General features: G+C 38.8%; 1 long non-coding RNA gene across 1 annotated transcript in view; it reads right to left on the bottom strand.

Moving 5' to 3' along the window:
- Positions 1-22,958, bottom strand: part of LOC311519295 — a 271,844-nt gene that overhangs the window by 63,687 nt on the left and 185,199 nt on the right. The window contains exon 2 of the long non-coding RNA XR_014711246.1: positions 15,859-16,013. This is a non-coding gene — a long non-coding RNA (uncharacterized lncRNA). The remainder of the gene's footprint in view (positions 1-15,858; positions 16,014-22,958) is intronic.

Here is a 22,958-nt window from a genome sequence, read left to right as displayed (position 1 = left end):
TGTAATATAAATTCACTGATGTTAACATTTATTTATAAGCGTTTCATCAGCATTAGAGCCACCAGTAAAGAGTTCTTAAGGAAAATTCAAAGCAGTCATCCATTTAGCTAGGGTGAGTATTAATCAGGTCAAAACTAAACTGAATGCATTATAATGCGTTATCAGGACATTGATTAAGATTAAATCTGTATTTTATAATAAATCTTTGAGCCAGGGAACATAGACATTAGAAACTGTAGCCTGTCCATTATGGAGGTATGATAATTCCCTGCCAAAAAAAAAACAAAAAAAAAACATAGGAGGTAAAAAAAATATGTTGAATGAAAAAACATGAATTAAAAAGCCTTCTGTTCTTGAATTCTAAGTTTGGACTGATGGCTACGCAGGACTCAGACACTGCAGAAAATACTTACTGCCAGATTCTGCTGCCCACGTATGTTCCGAGCAGTACCTTACTCCATGAGAGGTCTCACTGATTTGAATGGGATGATTTCGCAGAGCAGGATACTTACTCAATGTGAGGAGGGTGTCAGAATCAGGTTCTAAGCGCAGGAGATCATAAGACAGACTTTAAACAATATATTTTACACCAGTTATGTTTATCCTGGATACCAAGTCACATTTCTGCATACCAATTTCCACACTAGAGAGAATTTTTACAGATTTTTGCCTATTGAGAATTTGGCCCACTGATTTTCACTCAGTTTTCCTTGGGAAGGGGATTGGAAGAATTACCACTTGCTGCAGTCTATGGCTTTGCGAAGGCAACACCCTCAGCGAATTGCACAAAGTACTGAAACAACTTTGCTGGTAAGACAGCATTTTTCCTGTTTCCGTGTCAGTTGGTCACCATTTAAAAAAAAAAAAATCTATGTTTGACATCTATAGAACATAAAATTTTGACTAGTGTATACAGCATGTCAAAAATCAGTCCTGCAGGAAGTTGATGGACAACAAGCCAGGATTTTATTATGTAAATGGTAGTGAACCATATTACAGTGCAGTTCAGCTTTCACAGTTGCACTTGAATGTTGTCAGAGAAGGAGAATAAAATGAGAGAAGAAATAAGGGTAGGTTTCACTCTTGGGGGGAAATCCACCCCCATCCCCTCCAGCATTCAACCCTGTAGCTGCAGAGATCTGGCGGGTGAGGGGGGGAAAGAGAGAGAGGACACCTCCCTCCTACAACAGGGAAAGAATGGCAGTAGAGCTTCTTTCTTAAGGCTTGAGTAGCCCATCAAAGTGTATTTGTAATTTTTTAAAATGGCTTCTTACTCAGTGAACTTCCTCCCTGTGGTATATCTGCGTAATAGGATGTAAACAGAGCTAGGCAGAAAACTTCTCATCCATCCTGAGACAACTTGTTTCAATAATTTCAAAACATTTAATTTCAATTTCAACCTTTTTTAAATTTTTTTTTTTTTTTAGTCTAAATTTACTGAAGTTTTGAAACGGAGAGTCATTGTTGGGAGGGAAGCCATGTTTAGGACTGATACAAGCCTGTTGTGAATTTAAGAGTCTGTGCTGATAAAGTTTAGTAGCATAAGCAGAACTGCACATCTGTAAGAAACTGCAGAATAATCGTGTTTGTGAGGAAAATAGAAGCTGAAGTGGCCACAGAGCCTGAAGAAACTCGTCTGATCTAACACAAAATATGTACTGACGGAGGTGGAGAATTGAGATGGAAATGAGACATTAAGGACATGTCTACACTAGCAATTTTGTCGGCAAAACTTGTCCCTCAAGGGTGTGAAAAAAAACAACAACATGTCCCTGAGCGACATAAGTATTGCTGGTATAAGCGGTCATGTGCACAGTACTATGTCACCAGGAGACGCTCTCCTGCTGACATAGCTACTGCCGCTCGTTGAGCTGGTTTTGTTATGTCGATGGGAGAGCTCTCTCCTGCCAGCATAGTGCTACACAAGTGCTCTTATAGTGGCACAACTGTATCGGTGCCATTGTAAGCTTGTAAGTGTAGACATGGCCTCATACAGATGTAGAAGAAAAGATGATAAATTATAAATAAGGCCTGTGTAACAAAGAGAAGTTGAAGCAGTGAATTGTCCAGCAGTGGAGGCAACTGCATGGTGAGACTGTACTGATGAACCTTCCACTTGTGAGTAATTGATGTTAGTCCCATCTGCTGAATAAGTGAATCCCTCTATCCAAGGGGGGGGAAAAAAACTGATTTTTTTCATTTTCAAAATGCCAAACCATCCCAATTTTGAAACTTTTGTCCAATATTTTTTGGGATCAGGAGATTCAAAGCCAACTCTGTTTTGCAAACAAAAACTGGTTAACTTTTTTGCTATCTGTTTGAATGTCCTTAATTAATTAGCTCAAACAGAAGATTCATGCAACACAGTGTACAACTCCCTTGTTTCTATTGATGGACATTCAAACTACATCGGCCTCATTATCAGAGCTGATGAAACTGAGAAAGGAAGAAGAAAAATATCATCCTTAGTATGTCTGCTGCAGTGGGGGGATTTTTGTTTTGTGACTCTGAATGTTCAGAGGATGTGGAGAGCAAGAGCCTCTTTCAAAGGCTTGAAACAAACATATGCCCATAGTATTCTTTATATGCTTGTAATCATATTATAATGATTAACCATACATCAGAGATAAAGCTGTGTTTTTCAGCCCAGACCCTCTGAAAACTTTGTATAATTGCTGCTAACTCAGTTGCAGATTTCAGATCATTGTGGTGAAAAAGTAGATTCTGCTGGGTATTTGCCACAATACTGCTGCAGTAGCATGAATTCTCTTAAATGCTAATTTGTAAAATGAAAGCTTCTGCAAGTGAACTGTAAGTATTTAGCCCCACATTTTACATAATATACAGACTGCAGGCTGGTTTCTGCTCTATTTTTATACTGTATCACTTCATGTGATTATCCACAATAAGAGATTGAACCATCTGGTGGGCAGTTTGCCTAATTGTGCTATCGAGCCTCTGGTACTCATGTGTTGTGTGAGAAGAGTGTTTACCACTGGATTTTATCTCCCTGGGTGCTAAGAGGATTGTTTTAGGTTTATATAATTTCATTGGATTCATAAGGGCTATTGGAACAAAGACAATTATGGTGAATTCTAAATTCCTTAAGTAAAGTGGCTTATTTTTCAGGTCTTTAAATCTCCAAATAAATGCTCCGTAAAACCGGGTAAAGGGTGCATGTGCTACATTCACTACTTTTGGAAATCTTCGTGTCACTACAGAACTTACACACAAACGCTGATGGTTTCCATCTCCTTGCTTTTTCTTCTTTGTTGAACTATTCTTGGAGGAAAAAAGATTCTCCTCCTTATTACAACACTACTGCCATCTCTAAGATCTCCTTATTCATTGTTTGGAAAGCTCCCTCAGTTTCACCACATTTATACTACATTTGGCTCTAACCACTGCTACTATTCATTCACTTCCATGAGCACTAAGTTTACCAAAACATTTTGAGATGGAGCTATTTACATCTAGGACACTGGAAAGAATCCAACCCACTTAAGTAAGGATTACAAGTTACCAGTACCACCGGATGTCTGCTTAGTAATATGCAGTCTGTGGTCTTAGTTTTGTACCATTTGGACAAGTGCCTACCACACAAAACCACTATCCAAAAATCCAATAATTGACACCCATATTGGCAGAGTCAGCAGAGAGACCAAAACTTAAATAGGCAGAAAGACTATCTTCTAACCTTAGTGGTTCTCTAGGTCAAAGTTGAGCTCTGGGTACATATACATGCTTTGATTGTCAATGGGGATCAAATGCAGCACCAAACACACTAGCCTCTACCAGCTGAGTTAAGGGAGACCTCCTTTAGCCCTGGGAAGTAGAGGGCTGTATAGCCACTGGGATATGAGGAGTCATGATCACATGCACTAAGGTAGTGTACTATTGCATATTGCTGAGGGATGCTTGCAATGCAGCTGCTGCTGCTTATACAGTACCTATTCAGATGATCCAGGGGCTTTGATTTCCTGTTTCACTGGTAACTTACATTTTTAAGATAGAAAATTAAAGGGACACATACAATTGGTGAATGTACAGTTAGGTCTCATTTTAATTTTCAAGCATATTCATTATTAATTTATTAGAGTTGACTGGAGAAATTCTGAAGAAACTTTTTTTTTTTGCCAGAATTTGCTGATTCATCAAAATTAGAATATTTTCCATGAAGTTCTTTCAGACACCAGGTATTATTCTAGTGGAATCCCACCTGCTGGGATATTTCTGATGGAGATCTCCTGGTTTTCTGCCAGCTTGCTGCCTGCCCAGCTCCTCAGCAGCCAGGGCTTCCAGGTCTACAGCTGTGCGGCTGTCTGCCTGGTAGACTCCATTCCCTTTCATGGAGAATTTCAAAATTGTGGGTTTTCATTCCAAATATGAATTTTGAGTTTGGAATATCAAAGTGCTCTGTGAAACAGAACGATCTTTCTTTGCCCAGATCTATTTTACATTTATATCATGGCAGTAACCAGAGGCTCCTATCAGGATCAGGTTTTATAGCATTGGTTGCTGTACAAACATATAGTAAGAGCCGATACCTGCCCCCAAAGAACTTGGAATCTAAAGGTACAATTGGGACCCATGGTGCATACCCATACAGCAGTGTAAAGGAGCATAAGCCCCTCATGAGCTACCTATGTTGTAGGGTTGCAGTCCAAGTGGGGACAACAACCTAGGATGGGTGTGAAGAGGGCAGACCCTTGATTCTCTACCCTGCCCCCCATCCAAATGCACTGGCCAACATGTCTATGCCATTTCAAAGCAGGAAGTAATTTCTGCCAGGTATAGGATGCAAATTACTCTAGGAGCCAAGGGAAGCAAGAAAACAGCTTGTGACTCTGGGTTAGTCTACACTGCAATAAGAGGCATGGTTGCAGCTCAAGTAGGTATACCCATGCTAATTTAATCTAGCTAGCACAGTAAAAATAGCGGTGAAGATAAAGACCTATGCAAATACATTCCAAGGGTTTTCCAGGTAGGCTTGTACAGTCCAGGCTGAAGCCCATGCATGCCACCACATCTTCACTACTGTTTTTTGTAGCCACACTAGCTAGATTAAAGCCAGTGTGAATATGCCTACACATGCTGAATCATACCTCTAGTTGCAGTGTAGACAGCCTCTGAGGCAGTCTGGTCTCCAGTCTGCTCTTGGTGAACCAAAACTATGTGCTGGCTCTCATTTAAATCTTGTAGTAAAGGCCACAGCATAACCCTGGGAAGCATTTATGAGTGCATATTCCTGCATTTTGCCTGACTGCTTTAGTCCAGACAGAAGGATCATTATAACTTTATGTATCCTGCCTATTCATAGGAACAGAATGGGCAGAGAGAGAGTAAAAGAATAGTACAATCAGCAAGTATGCAGCTGAAATAGCAAAGAATCCTCATGCCTTAAGCTTCTTGTGAGCTGGTCACCTTTGTGAAAATTTGAGATTTAATGTCTATTACAGACATGGTTTTGGAAACCTGACTTTTGTCTGGGTCTAGAGAAGTGAAATAAAAATAGGATACCTTTAGGGTGGGTGGAATGTAGGCATCAAAGTTAAAAATACAAAGTTATTTGGACATTTTAAACAAATCAGAAAAATAGAAGGAAAGCTGTTCAAAGTCAACTCCTTCAACCCCAGAAAAGTCCTGAACTGAAACTGACAGCCAGCCTTATTAGCTGTTGTTGAAAGCATTAAGGAAAACTAACAGAGAACAAAAATTGTAACAAAAAAATCCAGTAAGCTTGCCCATTGCTCACTGCCCATCTCCTCTTCCCTACTTCAAGTCCCTTTACTTAAATGTCATATCAAACTCAAATGTTGTCCTGCTTTCAAGGTCCTACACCTCATTGCACCCCTCTTTGTACCTCTGACCTTGTTTTCTTTGCATGCCCTCATTCCTCCTCCATTTCACTGAGGGGCATCAGAGAAGCTATGTCATTTGTTTCTCCCACTTCCCTCCTTCATGCTGTTTTTCATGCAGCTCCCTGTGCATGGAACAGCTTACCTCCCTTCCAATCCCACTCTCCCTCAAATCCCACTCCCCATGCTACAACCCTCTCTTCATTGAAATCCCTTCTATAAGCATACTCCCACCATGTTGCCAGCAGACGCAAGGATTTAAAAGAAACATCAAGATGGGCATATGCCTAAACTATGTAACAATTTATATTATTACTCGTCCTATCTTCCCCATTCCACGTTTTTGATTTTTCCCTCTTGCTTACATATACTTTTAAATGCAGATTGTAATCTCTGCAGGGGTTTACTTTTTCTATGAAGCACCTACCACAATTTTGGGTATGAAACAAACAAACAAACAAAACAATGAGGAAAAGTGAATTATATATTACCTCCTACTACAGTGTTTGGATTTATTTTAAGGCTACTTGTCATTTTCTTAAAATTCATTAGTGTAAAATTCATTAGCTTTAGTGTACTGAGTTGTGTTTAAGATTCAGTTTTTAACCTTCATATTTCCAACTTCTCTTCTCTATTCATGTAGGAGCCTAATGCTTAGTAAGGGCGACTTTTCCAAGTATTGGTACTCTATAACCTTCATGTACATCTGAGAGTGACAAAAAGTAATGTTTTATAGGCTACCTCCAAGACACTAGTATACTTGGCATTTCTGCTCATTTCTATAACTAATGGAAAACTTCTGCAAAGGGACTAATTAAAAAAAACCCTTAAATTTTAACATCTTCATAAATCTACCATGTTCAATATTTTAATCCTTTTAGACTGATGAGTACGGAGCTTCTCTTGAAGCTGGCATTTATACCCTTAGGCTTTCTTGGTGCCCCAGGCAAACTTTCTTCCAGCACTCTCCCTTGCACCTGAGTGTTATGACTTAATGACAAAGTACTTTCAATTCTAATCAGTTTTAGGGCAGCAAAAAAGAAACAGATGGCTGAGCCTGAAGCTCACTGGTGATAGAATCAGCCAACCCTGCTGCAATACTATAAAGCTTTATAACAAATCGTGTCTATCTGGCAACTTCACAGTTGTGTCTCTGGTGCACATCATGGCAATGAATTTCATGGAAATGGTGGGAACAGAACACAGTTTAACAGCTTCAGAAACACCCACCATTATCACTATGCTAAGAGAATATGTATTAGCTTTTTGCAATATGGAACCTATGACACATAATTAAGAATCATAGAATATCAAGGTTGGAAGGGACCTCAGGAGGTCATCTAGTCCAACCCCTGCTCAAAGCAGGACCAATCCCCAATTTTTGCCCCAGATCCCTGAATGGCCCCCTCAAGGATTGAACTCACAACCCTGGGTTTAGCAGGCCAATGCTCAAACCACTGAGCTATCCCTCCCCCACAAAAACATTGCTACAAGAAAAGTTCTGCTTGTCTCTACTCTACACATAACGTATACCCACAACAACAAGTTTGCTACAGTTTTACCAAAAACTCTTGGAACACAAGAGCCTCAAACCTCATGGACAGGGAATAATCAATGTAAACATGCTGAAATGTCCTCTCCTAAAAATCTGTCCACTAGAAGAAGAAAACAGCAGGGCTATTGTCTTAGTTTTGAAGGCTTTTAAGGTCACCCATTGGCTTTTCCTTCCTCCTGCAGCAATTGACACAGCTATGGAAGTACAATTTGGACAGTTGATCCACTATTAGGCATTTATTTGATCAACTGCCAGTCTCCCCACCCAGGAATGAGGGCCTCATTCATTCATTTTGCTCTAACATTATTCCACAAAAACATTGCTACAAGAAAAGTTAAACGCAAAAAATGTATCCAATGTACTGTAACAACCTATAGAATGTATAAACAGTCAAACTTGAGACCCACAGCAGCCTGAAACTGGATAACCCTTCAATATAGACTTACAGGAGAGAGAGGGAATAGCAGCATACTGTAAAATGTTTGGTGGAGAAAAATAATTTGGCTCAATTCACTTCTGCAGGCTGCACACAATTAAAAGCAGCATATCTACTCTATTAAGCCCACATCATGAGGAAATAATGTGAGTACTTATTACTTATTTGTATTACAGTAGCACCTAGAGGACCCAATCAGGATCAAGACTTCCTTTTACTAGGTGCTATAACAAACCCACAATAATAGACGGTCCCTGGCCAAAAGAGCTCACACGACAACGAAGACAATCTAGAGAAAGAGAATGCAACATGTGAGGAAATGGAGGAGTGTGATGATTGGTAAAACATTAGTGTGGATTTTTTTCTTGGAGGTGGATATAGTTTTTTTTTCTTTTTTTTTTTTTAAATGGGCTCTGTGGCTTTTCAACCAACTGTTTTTTTTCACATAACCTTTCCATGTCTGCGGATTAATTTTAGCAGGGGATGATTAGTTCCATATATATTTTCCACTCTTTTTCCCTCATTGAGGGATGTTACACTGTATTTAGAAATTTGCCTTGTGCATTTAGTTAATTTTACAATTTTTAAAAGCTGCTACTGTCCTTTATAGACAGAATATACTCAAATTTAAAAAAGAAATTGTTCTCACCTGCTATGAGAGGGGTTACAAGCACTCTCTTGCAGTATATCTGTATATCAGAATACACTAAGGAAAGCAAAAAAGCAACTCTGTTCCGATTTCCTCCAACAGATTATCACAAGTTGCAAGATAGCATAAAGACTAAAAGTTGTATGCAATTTTCCTCACAGACTTCCTCCAGTCAATTTTATTAGTTTGTGACTGATGTTCATGAGGACTCATGATCACTGGGTTTGTCTCTGATCTTAGGAGGGTGGCACATCAAAGTGACCAAACTGGGAGCACCTTTTCTGGAAAAAGAGCACTGGGCTTGTTTCATTAACTGGGGTCAGCCACCCTGTAACAGCTGGACTCCTCAGTTCAAGTTCACTTTCCATTATGAACCATGCCTATGTGACACCACCTCCTCTCACCAAGAGGCGAGACTGTGGTACAGCATGCCCAACCAGGGAGCCTAGCCTATGGAGAGAATGGGAGTACAATAAACCCAAATCACCCCCATGAAGCACTGTGACAGCATTTCACAATAAAAATATTTCCGTTTTCAGCCAAAATATTTGGGTTTTGGGTGGAATGTTTCAGCCAAAACCCAAGTGTCTCCTGAATGTGCTCATTCACCTGCACATCTAACCAATGTGATATATGCCATCATGTGCCAGCAATGCCCCTCTGCCATGTACATTAGCCAAACCAGACAGTCTCTACATAAAAGACTAAATGGACACGAATCAGACGTCGTCAAGAATTATAACATTCAAAAACCAGTCGGAGAACACTTCAATCTCTCTGGTCACTCGATTACAAATGTAAAAGTCACAATATTACAATAAAAAAAACTTCAAAAACAGACTCCAATGAGAGGCTGCTGAATTGGAATTAATTTGCAAACTAGACACCATTAAATTAGGCTTGAATAAAGACTGGAAGTGGATGTGTCATTACACAAAGTAAAACTATTTCCCCATGTTTATTCCCCCCCCCCTCACTGTTCCTCACACATTCTTGTCAACTGCTGGAAATGGCCCATCTTGATTATCACTACAAAAGGGTTTTTTCCCTCTCCTGCTGGTAATAGCGCACCTTAACTGATCACTCTCATTATAGTGTGTATGGTAACACCCATTGTTTCATGTTCTCTGTGTATATAAAATCGTCTTACTGTATTTTCCACTGCATGCATCCGATGAAGTGGGCTGTAGCCCACGAAAGCTTATGCTCAAATAAATTTGTTAATCTCTAAGGTGCCACAAGTACTCCTGTTCTTTTATAAATCCTAGTCATTTTATCTGAGATTACTCCGTCTTCAGCGACCATGTTCCCTGCCCCACAGGGATTCTTTTAGGCAAACCTGGAACAGGAGATACTGGCTTAGGAGGGTTTCCCTAATGAGTCTTAGAGACCTTCTTTAGCACTGGAGTCAGAGGAGAATTAAGCAGTACACTGTTATTGGCAATGCATTGTAGCTGTCTTCAAGTCTAAATACAGTATTTATATTTTGACATAACTAAGAAAGCATTAAAATAAATATTTGATTTCTTCCTAAACTTCTTATAAGGTTCAGAGATACTATTTTTAGTGTGTAAAATATTCTATAGCAGTCCTATTATAGCTAGGACAACAAAATGTGAATTATGAGTCTCTCTTTCTCTGTATATATCGTAGTAATGGTTGGAGCTTAGTCGCTGAGAATAGTCGGTCATTTGGGTCCAGCATGCAAGGTAGAAAATATCATTGCAAGACTCCCCTTGAAACAGTGACCCTACAGGTTGTGTTTTCATAAAAACCTATGATATTCAATAGGCTTATTAGTGCTGGAGACTTCATGAATTTGTGGTTATGAATAATATTTTAAGGGAGAGTACCTTTCAACATGAAGAAATACAAATAACCTTGATTCTTCAGCAGTTATAACAAATGACTCTCAATGGGGCAGACAAGGGAAAAGAAAATCTAGGGTATAAGTGGCCTTTCAAGTAATTATAGTATCTGAACATTCTATATTTTGGGACTTGACAGCAAGGAGATATTCAAGGACAGGGTCTTTCTTCATTCACCATTATGGGAAAGTTAAAATCCCAGAGAAGGACAAAGCACTCACAAATTGCAGAAGTGTGAATATGACAAGACAAACCTCCCCCACCTCCCTCAAAAAAGACAAGCTGCAAGTCCTCCATCCACTAAAAAATTAGAGGGTTTTTCTTGATAATCTTCCAAAGGTCTGTAAGAAAAAACTCATTACATTAGAATCCCTTATTATTTGCCTTTACTTGTCCTCTATACACTCTGTATTGCCAGCCAAGAGTTAAATAAATGACTCATTTATTTTCTGGAGTGAGTCTCTGATTTTTACTACATAATGTGGAATGCAAATAACTTTTAAAAAACCCTCAGAATTCACAATAGATTCCAGCAGCTTTCTCAAACTACTAAAGCTATTGCTAAAACAAATATGAATTTAGACTACAAAAATTAAATAGGTGCTTTTTATATATGGAAAAGCATGCATTTTGGACGAAGTTACTAAGGTTGTGGTGGAATGGTTCATATTTGATCCAAACCAGTTTATTCATCCCTAGCAGAAATTAAGTGGATGAATTTTTAAGGAAGATTCGCCACATTATTTAATAAGTGATGGTGGCAAAGTTCAGAGAATATAAGTAACAGCTTCTCTTAGGTACTGATCCATAGCCCACTGAAGTCAATGAAAAGATTCCCATTGACTTCTGTGGCCTTTGAATCTGGCCCTATGGATCAGATTCTACAAGGTACTAAACATCTTCTGTAACATGCTGAGCACCCTAAACTTCCAAACTCTCAGGTGGGTGCTCAGCACAAGGCAGGTGATGGGTCATACAACTAGAGAGAAAGAACTGGGTCCATAATGATTACCTTTTCTTGTAGCATTACTAATAAAAACATATACAGGTACTGAACGTTAAAGCAACTTAACATTAGCAGGTATCCATGAGAAGGATTTAAGAACCATTCAAGACACCTTTGTTAGCTACTAATCCATTCAAATGTCTTAAAACATTCAAGCAGATTGTATAGGGTACAGGCTTGATAAAGAAAGCAACACTAGATTGAAGGGGAAAAAAGTCAGATGACATTTTTGCAAGCACTATAAGTTTAGGAGACATCTGGCTAGAATAGAAAGTAGTTAATCTATTATTTAAGAAAGAGGAGATATGCATTCAGAAGTTACAAGTTAGTTTGTTGAATGCAAAAGTCCTGTTCAGATTATCATGGGCCACATTTTAAATGTGTCCCAGCCCAAAACACATGGAATATTTGACCCTGTGAAGACCACAAACTGGAACCAAATCCTGCAAGTCCCACTGAAGGAAGAGTAGATACATTCTCTTACTCATTCAGACTACACCGTGAACCCCTTACATTGGTGAGGAGTTACTTGTTCAAGTAGTCCCATGGAAGTCAGTGCGAGTAAGGGAGTCACAATCTGGCTCTCAATGGGATGACAGTTTGGATAATGCCACCTTTTTAAAGGTTAAATAATGTTTCAACCCACTGCACAAAGAGAATTTTGCATATTTCCCCAGTGCAGGTGGAGTATGTGTGTACTCCACATACTATTGTCTTTTCCATGTAAAGATTGCATGTTTTAAAATGACCAAAGCACAGAAGAGAAATATCACATCTTAAAAAAAAATTCAACCATTATTTATAAATATTATAAGCACGTATGCTTTGTTAACTAAGTCATGTTTAAAACCAAGAAGCTCTCATTGAAAAATTAAAAAGTGTGCTTTTAAATAAAGACAGGATGGAATTGTATGTGTATTGTTGTGGTAAATTCCACCCCAGAAGTAGTTATCATTCAGACCTGTGAAACTTTTGTACGTAACATGTAAAAATCTTTTGGGATCCTTCAAAAAAATCGTAATCATACAACTGGAAGGGACCTTGAGATGTCGTGTCCCATCTCCTGCATTCATGGGAGGGCTAAGTATTATCTAGACCATTCCTGACAGATGTTTGTCGAACCTACTCTTAAAAATCTCCAATGATGGAAGTTCCACAACCTCCCTAGGCAATTTATTCCAGAGCTTAATTACCGAACAGTCAGGAAGTTTTTCCTAATGTCCAACCTAAACCTCCCTTGCTGCAATTTAACCCCATTGCTTCTTGTCCTCTCCTCAGAAGTTTAAAGAGAACAATTTTACTCACTCATCCTTATAACAATCTTTTATGTACTTGAAAACTGTTATCAAGTCCCCTCTCAGTCTTCTCTTCTCCAGACAAAACAAACCTTTTTTTTTTTAAATCTTCCCACATAGGTCATGTTTTCTAGACCTTTTAATCATTTTTGTTGCTCTTCCTCTGGACTTTCTCCAATTTGTCCACATCTTTCCTGAAATGTGGCACCCAGAACTGGACAGAATACTCTCGTTGAGGCTAATCAGTGCAGAGTAGAGAGGAAGAATTACTTCTCGTGTCTTGCTTACAACACTCCTGCCAATATATCCCAGAATTATGTTTGCTTTTTTTGCAACAGTATTACACTGTTGACTCATATTTAGATTATGATCCACTAGGAGCTCCAGATCCCTTTCTGAAGTACTCCTTCCTAGGCAGCCATTTCCTATTTTGTATGTGTGCAACTGATTGTTCCTTCCTAAGTGGAATACTTGGGATTTGTCCTTATTGAATTCCATCCTTTTTACTTCAGACCATTTCTCCAGTTTGTCCAGATCATTTTGAATTTTAATTCTATCCTCCAAAGCACTTACTAAGCTGGTAGAGGTTGCATCATCCACAAACTTTATATGTCATTATCTAAATCTTTGATGAAGATATTGAACAGAACTGGATCCAGAACAGATCCCTGCGGAACACCATTTCATATGCCGTTCCAGCTTGACAGTATATTATTTGCTGCTCTGACTTGGGGTTACAGGTATATGCATCCAGGGAGACCAATATATATGAAATGACTATTCTTCTTCCAATATATAAAAAAAAAAAAAGAGGTTACCAGTATCCTGCAAATCTATAGAATAGAGATGTGGTTATAATTATATGCTTCATTTTCAAAGGCTGCTATATGTCAGTTCTGATTGCTTTAATGAAAGTTACTTAGCAGCTTTTACCATATTCTGTTTGCACTGATCAGTTTAAAAAGTTACCACCATTATGAGTCACCATGCAACCTGCTGGAGTCCATGTAAAGAAATATACACTAATGTTAAGGTTCCTTCCCCACTCTGAACTCTAGGGTACAGATGTGGGGACCTGCATGAAAGACCCCCTAAGCTTGTTCTTACCAGCTTAGGTTAAACGCTGCCACCACCAAAGTGTCTAACAATAACAACAGGGGAAGTGCCCACTTGGAAACATCTCCCCCCCCCAAAAAAAATATTCCCTCCCAAGCACTACACCCCCTTTCCTGGGGAAGGCTTGATAAAAATCCTCACCAATTTGTATAGGTGAACACAGACCCAAACCCTTGGATCTTCAGAACAATGACAAAGCAATAGGTTCTTAAAAGAAGAATTTTAATTAAAGAAAAAGTAAGAGAATCACCTCTGTAAAATCAGGATGGTAAATACCTTTCAGGATAATCAGATTCAAAACAGAGAATCCCTCTAGGCAAAACCTTAAGTTACAAAAAGATACAAAAACAGGAATATACATTCCATTCAGCACAGCTTATTTTATCAGCCATTTAAACAAAACAGAATCTAACACATATCTAACTAGGTTGCTTACTAACTCTTTACAGGAGTTCTGACCTGCATTCCTGCTCTGGTACCGGCAAAAGCATCACACAGACAGAGAGGGCCCTTTGTTTCCCCCGCCCCAGCTTTGAAAGTATCTTGTCTCCTCATTGGTCATTTTGGTCAGGTGCCAGCGAGGTTATCTTAGCTTCTTAACCCTTTACAGGTGAAAGGGTTTTTCCTCTGGCCAGGAGGGATTTAGGGGTGTTTACCCTTCCCTTTATATTTATGACAGCTTATATATTGTCTTAGCTTCTCTGAAAGATCATAAAATAAATTTCATTTTCCAATTACTTTCAGACAAAATGTCACTGCTTTGTGTTATCCTTAGAGTACTTAGAATGGATAAAGAATAGGAAAGTCAATAATCATTAGTAACCATGTCATCCAATATTTAAATCACTAGTGCAGTATTTGGATGTACAGTTCCCTCTGTTTGCTAAATTGCCTAACCATAGACACTTTATAGCCTTCTATATTTTAGGATTTGGACCCTAAAAGAAAGTTACTATCAGGAATGTAAATGAGGCTTTGCATATTTTCACAGTGCCTAGAAACTGACTTTTACCACTGCTTACAGGCCACAATTCAAAGCACTTAAGCACATGCTTAATTTTAAGCATGTGAGTAATTCCATTCCAATTCAGACTCTGAATCAGCAAAGCCCTTAAGTATGTGCTTAACTTTGATCATAAGCTTAGGTGCTTTGCTGAATTGAGGCCATAAACAGGAAAAGAGGGTTGCCAAGTTTTTCATTTGTACAGCCTTATGATCTGTAGATGAGCAGCATCCTAAACACTCAGCACTACTGAATACAAAGGGTTTCTCATTATTTCTGTAGAAGAGATTACTCCAAACTAACAACTGGGAGTGAGGGCATTGGTTTGAACCAGCTCGAACCTTGCCCTTCCATGACATCCAGTCCACATCTGAAATCGTGCAATGTAAAATGTGTTTTATGTACATAGAGTTTATGTGCCAGTCGATCTTCAGCTGGTGTAAAGCAGTGTAGCTCCATTCAGTTCAATGGGCTATGCTGATTTATTGCAGCTGAGGATCTAGCCCATAACTTTTTTTTAATATACAGTATATTACATGCAAGAACTGAAATATATGAAAGTAGCTGCTTTCAAGTATAAATAATATATGCTCTGATACATTAAGTCTTTGATATAAAACATATGCTTCATACATATTTTTATATATTTGTTTTAATATTCAGATTAATACAAAATTCTTAGCCAAAACTCAGATCCTCCAGCTGAAAAGCCTCAAAACCATCTGCCTCAAATCATCTCAAAACCAATTCCATTCCTTATAGGTTTTTATACCACGCTCAACACAGTAGTATCTGAGCCCCTTTCAGTAGTGCATTAGGCAATGTGCATACATATGTCCTGGTTGTTCTCGGATCCTTTCCCCATAGAAAGAAGCATGTGCAATGGAGTGTCTTGTTGTTGGTTTAAATAAGCAAACCTGTTGCTACGTGTTTATATTTGAGAAGGCTAGGTCAAAGAAATGGGTCTTGCATTTGGAGGGGAAAATGATAGAGATGCTTAGTTCTTGGTAGAGTCAGGATAATCAGCTTCAGGAGAAAGTTCTGTCTCACTATCACCAGGTGCTCTACTCACCACAGGATGGCACCTCTTCCTGGTCATTCTGGGGGTTGACTCTTCCAGACCAATACCCCTTCCAGTGATTACACTCTCCCACTCTCTCAGCCTGCAGCCCCTCTCTCATTCCAGGAACTTCTGCATCATCAGGCCAGGTCACTGTGTGGTTTTTGCTTTCAGGCACAGGCAGGAAAGAGAAGAGGGAGGAATATGTATCAAAGTCCATACTCATCAACAGTCGCAGGCAGTCCTCCCATTCACTCACCCAGATTCCATTCCCTTAATAGCCAGTAGGGGAACGCAGGCCTTCTCTCTACTCTGGGTTCTGGCTCAGGGACTCTCTAATCAGCAGCCAAGGTTTGGTTCCTTGCTGCCTTCCCCCAAACTTCTTCCTTACCTCCTGGCCTTCCCCATTATTCTGGGTTTGCCAGTCTCTCAACTCCCTCCTCCCCAGGGGTAACCATAGGCTATTTGTCTCTATAATCTCCAAACACATTTCCCTCCTCCCAGGGAGTGACTGCAGATTACCTCACAGGTGCCTCCTTTGCTTCCAATATCCTGTCTTCATACAAGCACCACCTGTTCCCACACAGGCAAGCTTCCTATAATTAGGGCTTTCCTCCCAGGCTTAATTCTTCCAGATTGCAGCCTAACTGGCTGATTGGGCGCACTTGACCCAATTCAATTCTTGCAGGGCCAGTGTGGGGAGTTCACCCCCATCACGGTCCCCCCACAAACAATAAATAAAATAAAGATAGCTATACGACTATCCAGGCCTGTGCATGCTTGTGTTGTAAATGTATTACATATCACAGGTAAAGCTAAGGATTTTGCCATAGAATAGAGGGTACATTTCACCCTCAAAGGCATCTAGGCTTTGAAATGAATACATGAGAAAACTGTACGACGAGGATACAGCCACTCAAAATAAATGTAAATGCAACAGAGAAATTTGGAATTATTTCAGTCATAATACTGTTTCATTACATGGGAGGCATACAAGATATTCATATTTGAAAATGGTACCATGAACAAAAATTATCAATATGTCATCAATATATTTGAAGATTACTGCCCTCCTACCAAATCCATATTTACACAGAAATAAATTAAAGTATATATGAATCATTACTTTTACTTAAATGGACTTTGGATCAGGCTCATATGGAGAGACAGAAATTAAAAAAGGGAGAGGGAAATTGTAAAAATACATTTTTGTTCAAGGCTTGATGAAAATAGGATGCTATTATTGTGTGGAATAGCAGAATCTAAAAGTTGCAATTCTTCAACAAAAAAAAAAAAACCTTCAAAAACAGACTCCAACGAGAGACTGCTGAATTGGAATTAATTTGCAAACTGGACACCATTACATTAGGCTTGAATAAAGACTGGGAGTGGATGGGTCATTACACAAAGTAAAACTATTTCCCCATGGTTATTTCTCCCCGCACTGTTCCTCACATGTTCTTGTCAACTGCTGGAAATGGCCCATCTTGATTATCACTACAAAAGGCTCCCCCACCCATTGTTTCATGTTCTCCATGTATATAAAATCTCCCCACTGTATTTCCACTGCATGCATCTGATGAAGTGAGCTGTAGCTCATGAAAGCTTATGCTCAAAATAAATTTGTTAGTCTCTAAGGTGCCACAAGTACTCCTTTGCTTTTTGAAAAATGTGACGTTTACTAAATTTACTGTGACTGCTCCATGATTTTTTATTACAAAATGCTGTGACAAATCTGCAGCCCTAGCTATAATTAACTCACTCCAAAAATCTTAGTCTTTATAGTCAAAGAAAAATCAAACATCAGAAAAGAGATAATGCTATATACACAGGGACAAATCCCCAAGAAACAACAACATTGGAAGTACACATTCTTGAAAGCTTAATCCATAAAAGACAGTAAATGATAAAGAAAACAAAGACTAGTAACACCCCCGACTCCCCAACTAACCGGAAACTGTGCTACAGTGATCATATGTTGGAGATATGAGAAGAAATAAATCTATTGGGTCACCACAGGATTGTTTTTTACTGGCAACTTCCAATATTTTAATTTAGAAATCGAACTTGGGGTAAATTCAGGTCTCATTTTATCCAACCCCCAAGCATATTCATTTATTTTGTTTGAGAGGTGTTGAATAATTATCAATTTCAATTCACTGAAACAATGATGATTTCTTCTGTAGACCTGAGATGTTATTGTTAGGAAGATTTTCCTTATATTTAGTCTAACTTTTAGCTCACTCCTCATTTTATATTGCCTTAGAATTAGATCACACTTCCTTCCCTGGTTCTCACACTCTTCAAATACAGTAGATAATTAGCATTTCACCAGCTGTCTTTCTTCAACCAAGTGCCAACACTGAACAATCCTACATTCTTTATCTCATCCAGTAGGACATTTATTCAAAATGATTTATGAAATCATTTATAATTTTAAATTTAGGCCCAAACAGGAGGATATTTAAGTACATGCTTATCTTTACTCACATGCCTAAAGTCAGACATATGGTTAAACATCTTGCCAAATTGAAACCTTAGTTATTACAATACATATTATGCCAATTTTAGAAAGGATAAGCACCTACAGGTAAATCCAAAGGGATTCTAGTTTGGCTTTTCCCCCCAAACCCCCCCCCCCTTTTTTTTGCCCAATTTTGCAAGCACTTTGCTGATATGATGGTGTAATGCTACAATATTTATTTTTTGAAATATTACCTTCTGGGGGCAATTTGGGTATAATCCGGTGGTGTACACTGTTTCAGAAAGTCATGAATCTTAGATAGCTACAGTCACTAGGACACTGGGTATTTTCATGGTGTCATAATGTAGTTATTACCGTGTACTACAAAGTGAAACATTATGATACAAATGCAACATTATGATTTGTTATTTATATAGCATGGACCATGCACAACAAATTTAAATAGAGGTTGCAAATTGTTAAGAGTTAATGATCACTCAGTAGGCAGGAGTAATAGGTGAAACAATGGGAATGCTTAGTTCTCAGATTGCACTTTTCATTTCTTTTCATTTTTATAGCACTTTACAAATACTAACTAATTCATCCTCAGAACATTCCTGTGAAAGTAGGGACGATTTCCACTAATAATTCACATAAAAAGTGGAAGGGTTTTTCACAGCCAATAGTGTAAACAGAACAGTTTGTGGCTGAGTTAAGTTTCTGTTGATTACAGTCAGATTTCGCAATTTACTCTCTGATTAATCAGTTGGATATCTTTCCTCTCTCTAATTACATGTTTTTCCCCCTCAGTGTAAGAGCACTCTCCCCGTTTGAAGGATATATAAAATAATGAAGTTGCAGCAGAATTAGAACACAGTCCAAAAAATCAGATAGCATGCTTCTGGCATTTGCACAGTGTACACCATAATGCTTCTTACAGTCATTCTTTTGGAATGTTGCAGGCCTTTGTCTTTCCACCAGCCCATTAATCACAAATGTTTTAAGCATATTTTAAAAATCAAAGGCTGGATCCTAACCTGCTGATCTGCTAGCAGCAGGCATCCTCTATGCATAGACCTCTCTCTGCCACTGTAGAGAGATTTCATCACTGTCTCCCGCAGTCCCTCCCCCCCCAGTCTAGATGGGACTCTAAAGGGAAGTTTTAAAAAAAAGTAGTGTCATTTCCAGTGTGTCTGGGGACTGAAGCCACTTACAAAAATTCCTCTCCCAACCCCAGGGAAGCATAACGGAGGATATTCCACAAGACATACCTTGAAGGGGCCCTCCTGTGAGTTTTCAGATGGAAGGGGATAATCCTGAACCAGTGTTTTGATTTGAGAGCATAACATTATTTATTTTGCAATCTCCCGACAAACCTACCTGATGTAACCCAATACTATTTACACCAAAATGACAAAGAACAGATGCCCAGACCTGGTTATTAGACCACAAGGACAATAGTTCAATTTGAATGATCTTGGCTAGGAAGTGTATGTCATTTGTGCTTTGAATATTATTTCCATTTGTAGTTTGTAATGATTGTACCACAAGCTATAGATGGATGCCTGGCAAACTGAATTATGTAGCTTGCAAAAGTGGAGGTTTCCACTATGCCTGTCTGTTCACATCTCTCTGAATGATCATATATTAGAACAATGAAGGAAGGATTGATTTAGCTGTAAGTAATCCATATGCAGTAAACATCAGTAGCAGAATCATACTGCTATGACCAAGTTAGCTGCTAAGGATTATAGCACTGTGTATCCTGTATAACTAAACCTCACAAATAAATCCTCATGCTGATTAATGAAATATGCCTTCAGTCTCAGAATTCTCTCCTTTTCTATCCACTGAGTTTTTTCAGACTGTCTTAAATGAAGATGTATGTAGCAGCTCTTTGATCTGCCAAGGCCTGTTTGATTCTCCGAATGACTAATGCACCTGAGAATGACAAGGAAAGAGTGCCATCATTTGACAACTACATCTTACAGCTTTTCGTTCACACTGCAAACTGTTTGACCTACTTAAACAGAGAAGGATTACAACAAAAACTTGAGAAAACACAAAGAATATCATTCCACAAATGGATCTTGGTTTTTCCCCCAAAAAACTGATAATTCATAACAAAGCTCCTGCAGTATCTATTCAAAAAAGCACTGGGAATAATATGATTTTGACAGCTATGTGACACTAATGGAACTGTAAGCTTTTAAAAGAAAATTCATTATTGCATGCAATTAAATGCCTGCCAGCTACAGGCAATTATGCCTGTCATAAATATAAAGGGAAGGATAAACACCTTTAAATCCCTCCTGGCCAGAGGAAAATCCCTTTCACTTGTAAAGGGTTAAGCAGCTAGGATAACCTCGCTGGCACCTGACCAAAATGACCAATGAGGAGACAAGATACTTTCAAAGCTGGAGGTGGGGGAGAAACAAAGCTTCTCTCTCTCTCTCTCTGTCTGTGTGTTGCCTTTGCTGGGACCAGAGCAGGAATGCAGGTCAGAACTCCTGTAAAGAGTTAGTAAGCAACCTAGTTAGATATGCGTTAGATTCCATTTTGTTTAAATGGCTGATAAAATAAGTTGTGCTGAATGAAATGTATATTCCTGTTTTTGTATCTTTGTAATTTAAGGTTTTGCCTAGAGGGATTCTCTATATTTTTTAATCTGATTACCCTGTAAGGTATTTACCATCCTGATTTTACAGAGGCAATTCTTTTACTTTTTCTTCAATTAAAATTCTTCTTTTAAGAACCTGATTGCTTTTTTCATTGTTCTTAAAATCCAAGGGTTTGGGTCTGTGTTCACCTATGCAAATTGGTGAGGATTTTTATCAAGCCTTCCCCAGGAAAGGGGGTGTAGGGTTTGGGAGGATTTTGGGGGTGGGGGAAGGGGAAGGAGTTTCCAAGAGGGCTCTTTCCCTGTTATATATTTGTTAGACGCTTGGTGGTGGCAGCAATAAAGTCTAGTGGCAAAAGGTAAAATAGTTTGTACCTTGGGGAAGTTTTAACCTAAGCTGGTAAAAATAAGCTTAGGGGGGTTTTCATGCAGGTCCCCACATCTGTACCCTAGAGTTCAGAGTGGGAAAGGAACCTTGACAATGCCCTTGGCATTCTCAGGAATACTGGATGGGGTGTGGATGAGCCATGCTGTAGCCAGAATCCCAGAAGGAACTCTGGCTGGCTCGTGTAGAATTGCTCCCTAATTGCTACCTGGAAATATATGCTAACAAAGCAGCTACACAATCATTTCTGAAGGTACAGTGTGTTTCTCCATCCAGACCTGACTAATGCCAGGGGGAAGTAGGGCCATGCCCCTGCTCACTTTCCACTTTTTGGGAAGTTTTTTTCTGCAGAAGAATAAAGAGGAAGGTAGGCCTGCAGTCCACCACTACATTGTGGCTGCAGGTGCAGCAGGGTGAAAGAGAGAGATGAGAATCTTCTTATAGGTTTTGTGCATCTGTACAGAGTCCAGGAGTGACAACTGCCATCTTGGCCAACACACTGGGGATTGACCAGGGGACTTCCAGAGACAAAAGCATAAGCTGCTACAGCTTGGCTAAAGGTACGATGCTCTGGTGTTAGGGACTGTAAAAACTCATATCCTCTGTGGATTGACACAGTGGGGGAACCTGCAACATATATTCACCAGTGGGTTACCCAAGTACAGTCTGACCCTGCACATTTAAAAGGCTTATTATTTAAGTGTAGGATGCTGTACTGCATAGAATTGGGTGAATTTTTCAACCAAAACATTTTTGTTGCAAAAAAAAAAAAAAAATGCAGATTTGGTGTTACCAGAACATTTTGGTGGGGAGGGGGGTTTGGAGGAGAGAGGTGTGTTTTTTTGGTAACATTAGCTGAATTGTTTTAGGCCAAAATTAAAAAGTACTTGAAAAATAATTGAAACATTTTATTTTGAAACAAAGCATTTTGTTCACCACCATTTTTTTTTGGATTGGCTGAAAAGTTTTTTTAAATTTGTTATTCAGTCAACCCAAAATGATTTTATTTATTTTTCAGAATTGTCAGTGAACCAAAAAATCTGTTATTCCCATAGTTCTAATACTGTATTTTTTTTATTCAGAGCCTAAATGAGCATATATTTTAGGATATATGCTTAAAGTTTTCCTCCTCACTAGTTTTGACAGTCTGGCCCAAGGATCTACGCCATCTTTGAAGTTTATTGTTACCTGATGGGATCCCCTCATCTTTTCTTTCCTATTCCCTGACTCTGCATCAGAATAGTAAAGGGAAAAAGCAAAAAGGACAGTTGCATTTTGTCCTATTTCCTATAGCAGCTGTCCATTAGCATGATTAAATACTGCATTTATTTGACAAATAGGAAAGCAGAAAACTGTCAAGAATAATCCCCCCTCCTGGAAAAAAATTCAGTATAGCTTTTAAGCAATTATTATTAAGAGTTATTTGTTAAGTACTAGCGATATGCTAGTACAGGACATAGATGAGTCATGGACCATTTCTAAGGAGCTTACAATCTATACTGAGTGATTGCATAATCATAACAAATTTACAAGCAAAGGTGACTTGCTTGGAGAGGATATTAAAAGGTTTCATTAGATTGTTCCGAAAGTACTGAAAAAACTTCTCCTGATACTAACCATAACATTAAAGAAATCAGAGAGCT

Source organism: Lepidochelys olivacea, assembly GCF_965140295.1.
Source record: "Lepidochelys olivacea isolate rLepOli2 genome assembly, chromosome: 4".
Taxonomy (NCBI): domain Eukaryota; kingdom Metazoa; phylum Chordata; order Testudines; family Cheloniidae; genus Lepidochelys; species Lepidochelys olivacea.
Note: the sequence above shows the minus strand (reverse complement) of the source record. Positions and strands in the feature narration are given on the sequence as shown.